At 43.3% G+C, this 18,168-nt stretch overlaps 1 long non-coding RNA gene across 1 annotated transcript in view; it reads left to right on the top strand.

The window, feature by feature from the left end:
- Positions 1–16,891, top strand: part of LOC149984724 (uncharacterized) — a 168,817-nt gene extending 151,926 nt beyond the window's left edge. Inside the window, exons 3-4 of the long non-coding RNA XR_016494991.1 lie at positions 15,650–15,830; positions 16,220–16,891. This is a non-coding gene — a long non-coding RNA (uncharacterized LOC149984724). The remainder of the gene's footprint in view (positions 1–15,649; positions 15,831–16,219) is intronic.
- Positions 16,892–18,168: the final 1,277 nt, after the last annotated feature.

Genomic DNA, 18,168 nt, shown 5'->3' with positions numbered 1-18,168 from the left:
CTCTGATTGGGAACCACACTCGGCCAAAAACAAAGAAACAGAAGACATAGAATTCCCCACCCGAGTCAAACCCAGACCTAACCAAACATAGAGAATAATAAGGATCTCTCAGGTCAGGGCGGGACACCTTGTGGAAACTTAATATCTGAACGTTTTATACCACAACTTTTCTCTTCTGTGATCAACGACATCCTACAGTCACAGTTTAACGTCACAATTGCAGATTGGAGGAGACTACCTGAGTGTATCCACTGGCACGCAGACACTGAGCAGTGTTGGCAAAAGTGGCCAAGCGTACTGCAGAGCGAAAGCTGTGAAAACAGCCAAGTTATATGTGTCACACGCTATACTGCCCCATACGGACACGACAGGCTTAAATGGTGAGGCGGTTTCTCTGCTCTCGACAGTACGGACAAGACAGGCTTAAAGGGTGAGGCGTATTCTCTGCTCTCGACGGTACGGACACGACAGGCTTAAAGGGTGAGGCTGATTCTCTGCTCTCGACGGTACAGACACGACAGGCTTAAATGGTGAGGCGGATTCTCTGCTCTCGACGGTACGGACACGGCAGGCTTAAAGGGTGAGGCGGATTCTCTGCTCTCGAACGGTATGGACACGACAGGCTTAAAGGGTGAGGCTGATTCTCTGCTCTCGACGGTACGGACATACACATCTATCTATCTGACCTCATCAAGACATTGAGGATCAAACGCCAGCGCTGGGTAAATGTCATAGCATGACTAGGGACAGACTGAGTTTAGAAATATTATAACGTTTTCCATCACCGCCATACACAAACTATCTTCCAAATGGTTTTTCTTCCCCGCATCAAATGCGTCCGTTCCACAGATGTCAGATTTCAAGTTATTGATTTGATGACCTTTTATTCATCATACATTGACTTTCACTTTTCAAACCAGCGACTTGCCTCAGAGAGTTGTTAAAACACACACACACGCACGGATGCAAAACACACACACACGCGCAGCCGCACGCACGCACGCACGCACGCACGCACGCACGGCACACCGACACAAACACACACCACAATTAGCCCCTAGCAGTAACCAACGACCTAGAAGGAAGTGGCTGAAAAGGTTTCTACGGACAGGAGACATTTTACGTTGCACTCCTCTGAACAAGATTGATATCTTAAGCATCTACATTGTACGCCCCCCCCCCCTACAGAGAGCAGCACTGCTCTTTCCTGAGAGAGAGAGAGAAGGGAAGAGGGGAGGGAGACTCTGAGAAAAGACTTCCAGTATGTGAAATTAGCCCCCCCCCCCCCCACACACACACACTGCTCCATGTAACCTACAGCCTCAGTGCAGCACAGAATAGAAATATGTCCCGTACTCCAGTACCCCTCGGTGAAGCTCAGAGAATACACAGACACATTATGGCTTTTTTTTTTCAGGTCATAAGAAAACATGTGTCCTGAGGCTTTTTTTTTTGGGCTTTACAATTATTAACAGGAGAGAGACAGAGAGAGAGACATAGAATAACTTCTTCTTCCAAAAGGACAATTGGTCTCCGTGGAGATGTGATAATATTATACATTAAACAGATATTATCAGAGTGGACTATTAGAGGGAACACTGTATATAGGTAAATGTCTAATTAATCGGGACACAGTTTTTACTCTGAATGGAGATTTACTTGGAACTGAAGATTCTTTATTCACGTTTTTCCCCCCCTGACAGTAATATGAACCCCCCCTGACAGTAATATGTACCCCCCCGACAGTAATATGTACCCCCCCGACAGTAATATGTACCCCCCCTGACAGTAATATGACCCCCCCCCCTGACAGTAATATGAACCCCCCCTGACAGTAATATGAACCCCCCCCTGACAGTAATATGTACCCCCCCCCAGACAGTAATATGTACCCCCCCTGACAGTAATATGTACCCCCCCCTGACATTAATATGTTCCCCCCCTGACAGTAATATGTACCCCCCCTGACAGTAATATGTACCCCCCCTGACAGTAATATGTACCCCCCCCCCCCCCTGACACAGAACATGGAGAGAGGTGTTGAGGAAAAAGGGCATCTGCCAATCAACAACAAGGACCTGTCAGAAGTAGGCAGAGTTGGCCACCAATTAAATTACAGGAGTGTGTGTGTGTGTGTGTGTGTGTGTGTGTGTGTGTGTGTGTGTGTGTGTGTGTGAATGTACGTGGGGAAGGGGTGGGTGGGTGTATGTGTGTTTGTGTGTGTACTCTACAGACAGATGGAGCCCATACTATAAAGCTGTACATTAGATTAATGACGTTGGGAAATTGCCTGTATATCACCAGAGAGAACACGGAGTGGAGGTAAAGGAACATCTTCGTCCCAGATGAACTATTATGAAGTGATTATGATGTCAGCCACAACTCCAGAACGTGGACAGCTCAACTGCAGCTACATCCCTCCCTCACCCTCTTCCTGTTGCTGAGACGAAGACATTACAGCAAAACAAAGTGGTTATCCCCTCAGAACACAAAGGCCTGGGGGGGGGGGGGGGGGGTGAGTAACCCTCCATCCAGTATAGCCCACCCTTGTTCCAGACTCTGGATTAGGCACACCTGTTTCCACTCAGGAGAACCCCCCCTTTTTTGAAGTGAACATGTGGAGGTCTCCTTCCCTTCTTTTCCACAGCCAAAAAGCTGATTCTCCTCTCGAGTCTCCCCTGTATATGCAGATTATTTGTGCAGGGGTACGAAAACAAAAAGCGAAAGTCTAAATGGAAGTGAACACCCGTAAATGATCAGGTGAACTGAACCGTTACTATCAATTTGGGCCGGGGGACATGTTTTTTTAGGGATTACAGGACTTGTGTGGATTGTCCAAAGGCTGAGGGTTTTACTGCGAAGGACATATAGTTCTGATGTCTACATCAGGATTACTGTTTTGGCTCTAATCACTGGGATCACTCTAGCTTTTGACAAGACAACATTCAAACTGAAGGAATTCAACATTTTAAGTGTTTTTATTTTATTTATTTCCTATAATCAGTAAGGTTTATTTCCAGTGGTAAGAAATTAAACTGTTCTCTATATGGATATGCTTCCTTCATTATTCAGCCGTCTGGAGTGCCTGTAACCCTACAAATTGGTTATTCTAACTGCTAAGAGCTAAGAGTGGAAAAAGATTACACTGGATTAAATTATGAAATTTGGGAATATTGTTGACTTAACTACGATTGGCTAATTCAGTCATGCTGTTTTTTTTTGTTTGGGGAAAGAACAGTGCCAATTCAAATGGAACAAACAGTCACCAAAGCAGAAAGAGGTATGGCTAATGAGTTTGAGAAGCATGCAGTAGCAATCTGTTATGAGCAGGAATGACAGGTATGGGCAAAAAAAAAAAAAAAAAAAAAATCCACTGTTGGTGACGACAAGCTGTTTTTCACAGATGCTGTTGTCAGGTGATGCTTGCTGTGCATCGTCAGGCACTTCAGGATTGAGAAAAGCATCTCCCGCCTCATGCATGATACATCACAAAGTCCTACAGCACGAGGCCTAGCCAGCCAAACAAAACCACTTGGAAGGAAATACAGACAAAATAGAAACAAACTACTTTTTAAAATATTGTAACTTGAAAAACTGTTGTGCCTAACACAGGACGTTTTTTTTTTTTTGTTTTGTTGAAGAGATGTTTAATTTTACGGTTTCTGACAATTGAAATGAGAAAATGTGTTTCTTTGATGTGTCTAGGCACTGTAACGTGGTCTCGGGGGCAATTTTTATTCTTCTGTAAGTAAATATGTCACACATTACGAATGGAATAGTGGTCGTACAGCGTCATACGAGTAGAGGATGTTTAGTGTCATACGTCCTACCCAGTCTTACGATAACATTACGAATCACATCACACTTCCTCAAAGAAGTGTAGAATTATTATTATTGTTGTAATTTATTTTCCAGAGACTAGGTTGCTTGTTGCGTCTTACAGTTTTTTTTGATTGCTTAAGCACGATTTTCAAAACAGGGCCCGTGTTTTCAAAACACTACACACAATTAGCACAACCACACACCCAAATAGCAAAACACCACAGATCCTTTGCAAAATTCAACACTCTTGTAAAAACTATACACTTATTTTTAAAAACCACACTTTGTTACCATATGAAACACACACGTTTCACATTACTATACTCTGTTGACACGAGTTACACTCTGCCGTGATAAACCTAAAACACTTTTAGCACTTCTACTTCCCTATGATTAGAGTAGGCTACTATCAACAAAGTACAAATATAATGTAAATTCACCAAACACTACAAAAGACCAATGTTGCAGACTGAAGAAACTCATTTATTTCTCAACACGCCCAAAATGTTGACATGGAGATTCATAATACTGTAACCAAACGTCACTTTACATATTGTAAGTTCAAAAAAATAAAATAAAAAATAACTAGACATTGTCTCTTCGCCTAGCTGGATCTGGCCAGAGAAGTTCATCAACATCGCAGGCAATGTTGTCATTAGCAAGACACCTTGGAAAGAAACGTCTTGAATGACGAATCCATCCTTGCATTGAAGCTACCTCCATCTGGTCACAGCCCTCCTCCATGGCTTGGATGAGGGGTACCTCAGCCTGGAACGGAGATCATATACCTTCCACCGCCATGCCGAGAAAAAATCTTCTATAGGGTTGAGGAATGGAGAGTGTGGTGGAAGATATAGGACGGTGAAATGTGGATGTTGCTGTAACCAGATCTGAACCAGAGCAGAGCGGTGGAAAGACACATTGTCCCAGACAACAATGTATTGCATATGATCGACTTGATTTTCTGCTGTTATGTTGTGCAATTGGTCCAAGAATGTAAGTATGAGTGCTGTGTTGTAAGGGCCCATATAGGCATGACTTTGGAGGACCCCATTCTGTGTAATGGCTGCACAGTGTGTTATATTACCCCCACTTTGCCCTGGGACATTGACTATAGCCCTGTGGCCATTGATGCTTCTTCCCCTCCTTCGTGTTCTCGTCAGGTTGAACCCAGCCTCATCTACGTAAATGTACTCATGCTGGATCTCCTCTCCATCCATTCATAAAACTCTCAGAAAAACAGTGTCAGGCAAAATTGTGTAGTTCAGTGTAGATCTAGTATACATATTACAGTACAGTAAAATATTATGAGACAGTATGCAAGATCACACTGCTAAAGTGAATACATACCTCTGCATAATCATGCCGCAGTCGTTTCACCCTTTCGGAATTGCGCTCGAAAGGCACTCGATAAATTTGCTTCATTTGAATATGTTTTTTTTTAGGATGCGTGCCAGTGTTGATGTTGAGACCTGATGGATATCGTTGAAAATGGCGTGGTTATTGACAATGTTAGCTTGGCGCTGCTTGAGTGTTATAGCATTGTTGGCCAAAACCATGTTTACTATCTCCCTCTCTTGCTGTTCTGTGAACATAGGAGGCCTTCCCCCTTGTCGTCCCTGACCCTCAATCCTATGTAGAAAAAATTCAGTATACAATAGTACAGTAATTTCACAGGAAAAGGTAACAGAAGTGCTGATAGTGCATAGAATACAGTACTGTAAGCAGTTACTGAAACCGTGCAGATGTTTTTGATATGATGATATTTTAACAATACCTATTTTCCAGTCGAAATGTTCTCATCACACTTGCCACTGCATATCGGCTTAGATTTGGCTGTACGCGCAGTCCAATTTCCCTCAGCGTCAGGCCGTGGTTGACAACGTGGTCAACCAGTGTTGCGTGGATCTCATTTGTCAGATTCGGTCCTCTTTGAGCACCTTCTTGTCTTCCTCTTCCTCCCCTTCCTCCTCCTCCTCGTTCTCGTCCTCGTTCTCCTTGTCCTCCTCGTTCTCCTCGTCGTCCTCCTCATTCTCCTCATTCTCCTCGTCCTCCTCATTCTCCTCGTCCTCCTCGTCCTCCTCATTCTCCTCGTCCTCCTCGTCGTCGTCGTCCTCCTCCTCCTCCTCGTCTTACTCTTTCTCTGACACTTTCCATTGTGCTTGAAGACCGATGAACTCACCTGCTGCTTTTTATAGTGCTTATACACCTGATTGGTGTGTCTACAATTAAGCAAACGAGTGTTTGCACACCTGAATACTGTGTTGAACCAATTGTTTGGACGGTGTGGTAATTTGACAGTCAGTGCTTTGGTATTGCAAGGACGTGACTTCATGATAGATGTTTGTGTGTAATGTATGTTAAGTGTGTTTAGTGTTTTGCAAATCACTGTGTGTAGAGTTTTGCAACAAGTGTGAGGTTGACAATGTGCTTATAGTTGTGCAAATATGGGCTGATGTTTTGCTTCTTGAGTGTAAGGTTTTGCTAATAGTGTACTACTTTTAATTTTAGTGTGTAAGCAATCCAAAAAAACTGTAAGAACAAAAGGATAACTACAGGAAGAATCTAAGTTGGTGGTTAGGTGAACTAACTGTTAGGTTAATCAAATGGTTTGGAAAGTGCTCAAAAATGTATATATAGAATGTTTTATATGTCTCTGGCTGGAGACATTGATATACGCACCCAAACCAGATCTTCCATCACAGACCCAGTGTCTCTGCCCTCCTTCAGGGGGAAAAAAAAGAGACTCCCTGAGTGAAAGTACCTCACCCGTTCACGTTTCCCAGGATAATGGGATCAGGAAGCGTCGGTCGGGATGGACCTGTAGCTCAACAGATCTGTAATGGGAAAAAGGTTATTTACATCTGGTCTGATGTGAATTACCATTCAGATTCCTCTCCACCTTGTAGACTCTGGCTATCTGATGGACTACAGACGACGTCAGTGTGTGGTGTGCTATGGAAGAGAATCATCACAGACTCTGACAAATTGCGGTCTTTGATTTTATTGGTGTTTGACCTTGAAACCTCCACAGGATCATTTTATATTATGACAGGCTATAGATTATGAGCCAATGGGTTTTCAATAGAATGCAGGTTTATCCATGCGAGTTAGCTTTATGACTGTTTTGAAGTGGTGTCTTAGAGAGTGTCTGGGCGATTGAGACAATGGATAAACTTTCTAAGATTTGTTTGGGGGGGGGCGGGGGGGGGGGGGGTTTAGTGTGCCCTCATAAGTCATTACAATATACACCGGAAAGAGGGGATACCTAGTCAGTTGTACAACTGAATGCCTTCAACTGAAACGTCTCTTCCGCATTTAACCCAACCCCTCTGAATCAGATAAGTGAGGTGGGCTGCCTTAATCGACATATGGTGAGACCATGGTGAGACTATGGTGAGACTATGGTGAGGATATGGTGAGGATATGGTGAGGATATGGTGAGGATATGGTGAGACTATGGTGAGACTATGGTGAGACCATGGTGAGACTATGGTGAGACTATGGTGAGGATATGGTGAGGATATGGTGAGGATATGGTGAGACTATGGTGAGACTATGGTGAGACTATGGTGAGGATATGGTGAGGATATGGTGAGGATATGGTGAGGATATGGTGAGACTATGGTGAGACTATGGTGAGACTATGGTGAGGATATAGTGAGACCATGGTGAGACCATGGTGAGACCATGGTGAGACTATGGTGAGACTATGGTGAGACCATGGTGAGACTATGGTGAGACTATGGTGAGACCATGGTGAGACCATGGTGAGACTATGGTGAGACTATGGTGAGACTATGGTGAGACTATGGTGAGACCATGGTGAGACTATGGTGAGACTATGGTGAGACCATGGTGAAGATATAGTGAGACTATGGTGAGACTATGGTGAGGATATGGAGAAACAGGCCAGGATTAGATTACCAGGTAAATGTAAAATGTGCAACAGCAGCCATAACGTTATTTAAATATTATTTACATTTATGCAAATCAATTAAGAACAAATTCTGATTTACAATTATGGCCGAGGAACAATGGGTTAACTGCCTTTTTCAGAAGCAGAAAGACAGATTTTTATCTTGTTGGCTCAGGAGATTCGATCGAGCAACCTTTTCGGTTACTGGCTACCTGCCACCCCTCCACTCTAACCACTAGGCTACCTGCCACCCCTCCACTCTAACCACTAGGCTACCTGCCACCCCTCCACTCTAACCACTAGGCTACCTGCCACCCCTCCACTCTAACCACTAGGCTACCTGCCACCCCTCCACTCTAACCACTAGGCTACCTGCCACCCCTCCACTCTAACCACTAGGCTACCTGCCACCCCTCCACTCTAACCACTAGGCAACCTGCCACCCCTCCACTCTAACCACTAGGCTACCTGCCACCCCTCCACTCTAACCACTAGGCTACCTTTTTGGTTACAGGCCCAACGCTCTAACCACTAGGCTATCTGCCACCCCTCCACTCTAACCACCAGGCTACCTGCCACCCCAGAGATGTGAGATTAGAGAGGTTTATAATACGCAGGCTGATGAGGATAACATGTGTGTTTAACACAGTGCGTGAGAGGCCCCTGCCTATAGGGTATTTAAGACAGGGAGGTGATGACGGACGTAGCGATAACCCCCAGGTGGGAATACAGAGCAAGGGAACGTGTGTGTGTGTGTGTGTGTGTGTGTGTGTGTGTGTGTGTGTGTGTGTGTGTGTGTGTGTGTGTGTGTGTGTGTGGGTATGGGTGTGCTTGTGCGAGTGAGTGTGGTTGTGCATTCGTGTGTGTGTGTGTGCGTGCATGAGTGTGTGCGTGTTTCCATTATGTCCTGTATTCCTGATTAAGTGAAAGTTGGAGCCAGAAGGACACAGGAGAAAGTTCTGTCAGATGCAATGTGTCTAATAATTACATAATAATACGCGATTCCTATGCCTTGTTGATTGTAACTTAAACCTACAAGCTTCCTATGCCTCGTTGAATGTAACTTAAACCTACAAGCTTCATATGCCTCGTTGAATGCATCTTAAACCTACAAGCTTCATATGCCTCGTTGAATGTAACTTAAACCTACAAGCTTCCTATGCCTCGTTGATTGTAACTTAAACCTACAAGCTTCCTATGCCTCGTTGAATGTAACTTAAACCTACAAGCTTCCTATGCCTCGTTGAATGTAACTTAAACCTACAAGCTTCCTATGCCTCGTTGATTGTAACTTAAACCTACAAGCTTCCTATGCCTCGTTGAATGCATCTTAAACCTGCAAGCTTCATATGCCTCGTTGAATGTAACTTGAACCTACAAGCTTCCTATGCCTCGTTGAATGTAACTTAAACCTACAAGCTTCATATGCCTCGTTGAATGTAACTTAAACCTACAAGCTTCCTATGCCTCGTTGAATGCATCTTAAACCTACAAGCTTCCTATGCCTCGTTGAATGCATCTTAAACCTACAAGCTTCCTATGCCTGGTTGAATGTATTTTAAACATGCAGGCTTCCTATGCCTTGTTGAATGTAATTTAAACTTAGCTGTTAACTGAGGGAAGCCAATACAGCTAAACATATTGGCTTGATACTTTAGGGAAATTTGGGAACATATTTGGAAGCAGAATTAGGTGTGTGTGTGTGTGTGTGTGTGTCTGTGCTCGTGTGTGCTTGCATGTGTGTGTCTGTGTGTGTGTGTCTGTGCTCGTGTGTGTGCGTGTGTGTTTGTGTTTGTGCTCGTGTGTGTGCTTGCATGTGTGTGTGTTTGCATGTGTGTGTGTGTGTCTGTGTTCGTGTGTGCTTGCGTGTGTGTGTGTGTGTTTGTGTTTGTGTTTGTGCTTGTGTGTGTGTGTGTGTGTGTGTGTGTGTGTGTGTCTGTGTGTGTTTGTGCTCGTGTGTGTGCTTGCGTGTGTGTGTGTGTGTGTGTGGGAGTGTGTGTTTGTGTGTGTGTGTGTGTGTTGTGTCTGTGCTCGTGTGTGTGCTTGCATGTGTGTGTGTGTGTGTGTGTGTGTCTGTGTATGCATCTTCATAAATGATGTAGGGGTTGTCAGGAGGATGCTATCAATAGGGGGTCTCCTGTCTCAGGAGTCGTCCTGCTGTGAATCATGGCTGGGTTTCCTCTCCAATGTAATTACCATATCGTAATTAACAACTAATCGTACTTTACGATGAACGAGTCTGACTCAAATAATTCCCATTACACAGCCCCCCCCCCCCCCCCCCCCCAAAAAAAAAAAAGAGACACTGCAATTATGGGATGATGCAGAAACATAACAATCCCATCGAAGGCAAGCGTTTCTGAAACATAGTCGTTCATTGAAAATTGGAAATTCGATTTACTTAAACAGTGTCGATGGGTACAGCAGATGGGTACGGCAGAGGAAACCAGTGACTATAATAGTTAAACAGCTGGGAGGCTTTGTGTCGTAAATGCCAGAGTGAACTTCGACAGAAGAGGGAAACAATGAGGGAAAAAAAACATGTTTTATTCTCAATTGTATCGTTTCATCTTTTTATAGCTCTCACCTCTCTTCCTTTACCGCGCTGAGGATGAAAGACCAACAAGACGGTTTGACCAACATGACATCACATTTTGACACGTTTATCCACATTTTTCCAAAAAGTCACATTTCAAAGTGATTTTGACACCCTGGGTTGAGTCCTCCTGCTCAGCATAGTTCTGTTTCTCCAAACATCACACTTCTACATTTCTCCGAACATCACATTTTGAAGTTAAGTGTTAAGGTTTTGGATAGGGTTAAAACATAACTTAAGGCATTCTGTTTCACCTGTCCTCGTTATTGTCTCCACCCCCTCCAGGTGTGTCTTATTTTTCCCAGTGTAGTTATACCCGAGTTTCCTGTCTCTCTGTGCCAGTTCGTTATCTATGTTTCCAAGTCTATCAGCGTGTTTCCCGTTCTCCTGCTTTTTGCATTCTTCTTTTTCTAGTCCTCCCGGTTTTGACCCTTGCCTGTTTCTGGACTCTGTACCCTCCTGCCTGACCATTCTGCCTGCCTTGACCACGAGCCTGTCTGCCACTCTGTACCACCTGGACTCTGTACCCTCCTGCCTGACCATTCTGCCTGCCTTGACCACGAGCCTGTCTGCCACTCTGTACCTCCTGGACTCTGTATCCTTCTGCCTGACCATTCTGCCTGCCTTGACCACGAGCCTGTCTGCCACTCTGTACCTCCTGGACTCTGTATCCTTCTGCCTGACCATTCTGCCTGCCTTGACCACGAGCCTGTCTGCCACTCTGTACCTCCTGGACTCTGATCTGGTTGTGACCTTTTTGCCTGTCCACGACCATTCTCTTGCCTTCCCCTTTTTGGATGATTAGACATTGTAAGACTCCAATCATCTGCCTCCTGTGTCTGCAACTGGGTCTCATCCAATCCAAATGGTTAAGGTAAGGGTTAAGATTTGGAATAGGGGTAAAACCCTAAAATGTGTCTACCACTGGGATTGAAACGTAAATCTTCTCTATCAGAAACACATATTCTCTATCAGCCATATCAATCCTGTACCCCCACCATGTTTCCCTCTAGTCCATATGAATGCTTCCTTGTGTCCTTGTGTCTTTCATTGTCTCTGGCTTTCTCATCCACCTGTTCATGAACAGATAAGACACATCAAAACAGGTGGGTTAGTGGGGAATGATCATTATGACTATAAGAAACCATATTCATATTATTTTAAATAGTTTTTCACTCTGCTGTTTTTCTACTTGGTTATTCTCTAATTCTCACTATAAACTTGGTGATTCGATCCCTGAATTCTGATTGGCTGAAGCTCATGGTATATCAGACCGTATACCACGGGTATTACCAAAAACAAAAAATGTTTTACCTCTCTAATTACGTTGGTAACCAGTTTATAATATTAATAAGGCTCCTCGGGGGATCGTGGTACATGGCCAATATACCACGGCCAAGGGTTGTATCCAGGCACTCTGTGTTGCGTTATGCGGAAGAACAGCCCTTAGCTGTGGTATATTGGCCATATACCACACCTCCTCGGGCTTCATTGGTTAAATAAACTGTACAGTATGTAAAACAATTAGCCTGCAGCAATATGATTCCTTAATGAATGTGACATATCAGTGACTGATGCTTGACATAATATTGACTGTGTTATCTGCATTTTAACCCCTCCCCCTTATCGTCATGACAACTCCACCACCATCAAGGTTGGATAAGTCCATGGATAGATCAATTGCTTGATCACTGATTGGCTCCTACATAAGCATGCATACTAGTCCACCCATCAGTAGACCAGAGCAGGACTTTGAGACAAGTGATCTATCTATCCATGATCTATGGGATTATCCACTTGTTCCTTCAAAATGAGAAGCTCCTATGTTTGTCATTTAATATGACCTTTGCTACGTATTTATGGAAGTCACTTCTGCCTGTGTAAAACATCTAGTTGAGAAAGTAATCTTGAACTGGTGGAGTTGCCAAATAAATGCAACAGAGGATTTATGAGTTAAATAATGAAGACATTTGTAATTACAACAGCACAGTCGCCTATGCTATCATACAAATCTGCTGTGGCTTTCAGAGAGAGAGAGATTAGTCAAATGAATGTTCAGAGGCAGCATCATCACCGGGAGCAGTTTCCTGTGCCTGGTGATGTTGCAGTTTGCAGTGCAGTATGGGTAGAGTGCTGGAGTGCCCCGATGCAAAACAAATCCTTCATTACTGAGAGAGAGAGAGTTGAATGGAGGTTCTGTCTACAGTCAGCGGGAATGATCAGAGAAAACAGAGGTGGTCTTACCTGAAACCCTGATGAAGACAGCTTTCTGTAGAAATGTTGGTGAATAAATGATTATTGGAGCTTCTAGATTGTACAGCTTTAACCTATTATTTTAAAAGATCTTCTGAGGTGAAGATCCACTACTGCAACTCTTTGACCGGTTATGGAGTCGTATATTCTCTGACCCTGAGTGATGACAGTTTTAAAGGACCAACTTTTTATGACTTGACATGGTCCTATGGGGTGAGACATCTAACAAGCTCACAGTCTCACTGCAGAATCTGACATTTATCCACACGTCTCCAAAATGTCAAATTTCCAAGTTGCTGAAAAACGTAAAAATTCAAAAAGTGTTTTTTTGACACTCTGGGTTCTCTCCTCCTGCTGAGAAACATTGACAGGTAGCCTAGTGGTTAGAGTGTTGGGCTGGTAACCGAAAGGTTGCTAGATCGAATCCCAGAGCTGACAAAATAAAAATATCATTCTGCCCATGAACAAGGCAGTTAACATGCTGTTCCTAGGTCCTCATTGTAAATAAGAATTCAACTGACTTGCCTAGTTAAACTATCTAAAATACAATTTTTCCAAACAACAGATTAACAGAAGAATATTAAATAATTAAGAAGATTTTAGTTAAAACATTACATTTAGGCACTCCTTCTGGAATGGTTAAGGATAGGGTTAAAAACAAAATGATAATACACAAAAAACTAATAAGTGTCCACCACTAGGATCAAACACACAACCTTCTAATCCAGAGTCATGGGATTACATTAATACAGCACCCCAATACCCAAGCCTACTTGATGGTTGTAGTACTCACTGTTGCCCCTAGCGGCAGGTTTTGTAGGCATTTCCTGGACGTCCTCTGGGCGTGGATTGACATCCAATTTCGTCTTCAATCTTGAGCAATCTGTATAATAATGTGGATACTTTCAACCTTTGTTTTACTAGGCAAGTCAGTTCATGAACACATTCTTATTTACAATGACAGCCTAGGAACGGTGGATTAACTGCCTTGTTGAGGGGCAGAACAACAGATTTTTGCCAGCTCAGGGATTTGATCTTGCAACCTTTCGGTTACTAGTCACTGTGACTAGCTGGCTACCACCCTGTACTCTACCCCGCACCTTAGAGACTGCTGACCTATGTACATGGCCATTGAACACCATTGGTCATTAATAATGTTTACATTCTGTTTTACACACTTCACAGTATACAGTATATAATTTATTCTAGTCATGGTTCATCCTATATAACTACTTCTGTACATACACTCCCGACGTTGCTCGTCCTAATATTTCTATATTTCTTCATTCCATTCTTATTTATTTTTAGATTTGTGTGTATTGTTAGATAGTAGTGCTCTGTTGGAACACAAGCATTTTGCAACCAATACAATTTGAAGCCCACGTGGGGGTTCTGTACACATGATTATACATATATATAACTGTGACACAAGCTTTGCGTCATGTGCCGCTTCGTGTCAGTTTTTAAAAGCATTCGAATCCTTCTGTGACCACGCCATTTGTGATGGGTCTGTTGGAGAGACTACATTATTGAGTAGCAAGTTGTGTGCAAATGCTGGAAAAGTGAAAGCCACGTGGGAATAGAGTTTATAAATTTGCAGACAACTTGCAGGATGTAATTACTGCTGTTAAGACCCAAGAGTTTTCACGCTGTCTTTCTCCCAATCTCTCTTTTTTGAGAAGCAACAGCCAACTTAACATGGCTTAATTGCCATAAGTTTGTTAAAGGTACTGCATACTGTGTTAGGATCTTAGTGACTCCAAGTTATTGTAAAAAAAAAAAAAAAGTTTTACTTGAATAAATGGTTTAATCTTTGAACAGTAACAAACAGTAACAGAACCCACATCTGTTTTCTGTTTGTGCTGATATTATGCTGTCGACAGCAGCTCAGTTGACATTTTCAAGAAGGTACACCACGAGCCCACGAGCCCAAACATCAACACAAGCTATTAAAAAACCATACATCGGTGCTATGAAAACAGGATTTGCAACAGGGATTAGCTGTACTTTCTGTTGCAAACTCAATAATTGATGTTTGTGACTAAATTATGTCCAGAGATACAGCCTGGTCTAAAAGCAACCCTATGAAATCCTTACTAATGAAACGGGACTGTCGCTAGCTAGTCTCAGGGAATGAAGTGCATGTAAAGACAGATATGAAATGGCAAAGATCGTTCGTCTAAATGTATTTTCTTAATTTCTCACATCATGTTAGCTGACGCAATCCCGAGAGACACATCCCACTAACACTGTTATAACATGGTAATATATTTCAAGTTATGAATAAATCTCTTGTTAAAAAAAAAATCACCAATCCTTCCGTTGCTAGGGTGTTGGAGAGTTGTAAAACAGAGGTCAATGTTCAATTGATCCAAGTTTCCTCGATGGATGAAAGAGATGGGATGAGAGGTACCGAGGGACTAAGAGAAAAAGACGAGGGTGAATTATGTCATGGTGTCTGGTGGTGGGTTCCATACATCTACGATCAGGGGTTTTTAAATGAATACATTTGAATGCGTAAAGCCTTTGTGTTGCCATGGCGTTGATTACTAATTCTGTTGCATCCCCACACGTGCTACCCATACGGTACCTCATCTCCCGCCCTGAGAGAGACAACAGAACATGTAATAAAAGAGGAATGGTGTCTGGGTCGCCTGCCGTCGTCTGTCGTTTATCTGACAGGGGGAGGCTTTGTAGCTGCTTCTATATCATCTTTTGATGTTGTGATCTCTTTCCGCTTTGTGGAAATGTCCACTGAATGGAGGATTTATTGAAAACTTGATTGTCGTGTCTCCCCAAGCTAATTTTTTTAATCAAAACATGGAATGGGATTGGAGAAAATTCCGCAAAACACTGTCAACTGAATTGACAGTCTATTGGTTCTCATTGTCAATGTCAGCCTTCTGTTTTGATATGGTCGCCAAGGAAACGTCACTCCTCTTTGCTTCGGTTGTTGATTCTCTTCTGAAGAACTGCTCTAAATGTTTTGCAAACACAATCAATGTCACTTTTAAAAAAACGTTTCTGGTGGTCACTCCGTTGTTTTTTGTTTATTTCAGGTAGCCGACACAAGGGCTGACAGAATCACACATCCTATCAGCATGTCAGCCAGTGGCCCGTAATGAAAGAGATACAGTGGCATGACATCGAAGGTTAAAATGGGGGCATGACTTCTTAGCCCCGCCTCCCTGCCCTCCATCTTGGGCTGAATCTCTCCCCGTGTAGAATGAGTCCTCAGAGGTACATGTTCGTTCACACACACACACACACACACACACACACACACACACACACACACATATCTGAGACCAGTGTAACAGCAAGATTCAATACTTCCTTTCGAGGAAATGTGTGTATTTGTAAGTCAGCGCGTGTGTCTGTCTATATGACGTCTGAAAAAAACGTATCAGGTTGTGTTACTGTAAATTACACCCTTTTATAAATTCTATTAAGATGAATTTAACGTGTGTTGTTTGAGTCTGTTGTACCTACTACTCTGTACTCGATGTCATGACATCATTACAGTTTTAGTCATTAACAAATCATTATGTAATAAACGCATAATATATCTGTGTGTGTTTGAGACTGTGAAGAAGACAATCCAACCATTATCGTCGCCTTCCTTTCAGATCTCTACAAATAGCACAAAGCATTCCAAGTGGCACACATCACAGTGTGAGACCTGCAGGAGGATCGGACAGTTCTGACTGTGAGGGTTCTGACGTCACCGAATGGATGGAACCGTTTAGGATAATCTAATGCCAAGCCCCAGGCCCATCACGCCAGGATGGGTAAACACACACACACACACACACACGTGAGTACACACAAATCAAAAACCACCTGCTATTCTTCATTTTAAGAGCATATAAGCTCTGCATACATTAATACTATACTAAAGAAGAGCGGTCGAGCTCATGGCTATAACGTCTTAGTTCTGATGTTTATGTACACTATATATGCACGATAAAATCCCTATATAATACACTGTATCTATGCTATATAATACACTATATATAAACTATAGAGACACTCAGGGTTGGGGAGTAACAGATTACATGTCTATTGATTCCATTAAAGGGAACACAACAAACTGGGAACTGTAATCCGTTACGTTTACCAGCTAAAATATTTTAATCAGATTACAGATACTTTTGAAAAACTAGGCGATTACTTAGAGGATTACTTTTAAATTCAGAAAGGATGTTTGCGGAAAAATATATATATATTTTTTGTTTTTATATTGTATATTGTTTTTTTGACAATGACATTCAAATCAGCATTGGAAGAAAAGAAAAAAAGCGCAAGTTAAAGTTTGTTCCACCTGAGTGAGTTTGACCACCAATCAGAGACCACTACGACGACACACCAAATGATGACCACCAATCAGAGACCACTACGACGACACACCAAATGATGACCACCAATCAGAGACCACTGTGATGACGCACCAAATGATGACCACCAATCAGAGACCACTGTGATGACGCACCAAATGATGACCACCAATCAGAGACCACTGTGATGACGCACCAAATGATGACCACCAATCAGAGACCACTGTGATGACGCACCAAATGATGACCACCAATCAGAGACCACTGTGATGACACACCAAATGATGACCACCAATCAGAGACCACTACGATGACACACCAAATGATGACCACCAATCAGAGACCACTACGATGACACACCAAATGATGACCGCCAATCAGAGACCACTGTGATGACACACCAAATGATGACCACCAATCAGAGACCACTGTGATGACACACCAAATGATGACCACCAATCAGAGACCACTGATGACACACCAAATGATGACCACCAATCAGAGACCACTTTGATGACATACCAAATGGGTTTGGAATAGTCTTTTGTAGGTCCAAACTATGTCTTTCAATGGTGCGACTGCTGTCGTCATCCAAAGATTATCCAACTTGAATAAACGCTTGGAGGGAAAGGTGACATCAGTGATGTAATCTACTGCGATATGGATATCACTTATTATTGATATCTACACATCGCATTGATGTGAATCACATTGCTCCTCTCTCATTTAGCTATATGTGATTTACGGATTGTGGTTGTTGTAGATGTCTGTTCACAAAGCTAAATGTGTAATTGAACCAATGACCTTCAGCCTGCCCCTAGACCCAGCTACCTGCCTCCTCCTGTGTATGACCTTCAGCCTGCCCCTAGACCCAGCTACCTGCCTCCTCCTGTGTATGACCTTCAGCCTGCCCCTGGACCCAGCTACCTGCCTCCTCCTGTGTATGACATTCTGCCTGCCCATGGACCCAGCTACCTGCCTCCTCCTGTGTATGACCTTCTGCCTGCCCCTGGACCCAGCTACCTGCCTCCTCCTGTGTATGACCTTCAGCCTGCCCCTGGACCCAGCTACCTGCCTCCTCCTGTGTATGACCTTCTACCTGCCCCTGGACGCAGCTACCTGCCTCCTCCTGTGTATGACCTTCAGCCTGCCCCTGGACCCAGCTACCTGCCTCCTCCTGTGTATGACATTCTGCCTGCCCATGGACCCAGCTACCTGCCTCCTCCTGTGTATGACCTTCT

This window comes from Oncorhynchus mykiss, chromosome 3, assembly GCF_057628025.1.
Source record: "Oncorhynchus mykiss isolate SJ-2025 chromosome 3, ASM5762802v1, whole genome shotgun sequence".
NCBI classification, from domain to species: domain Eukaryota; kingdom Metazoa; phylum Chordata; class Actinopteri; order Salmoniformes; family Salmonidae; genus Oncorhynchus; species Oncorhynchus mykiss.
The sequence above is the reverse complement of the archived record's forward strand: the minus strand, read 5'-3'. Positions and strand labels throughout refer to the sequence as shown.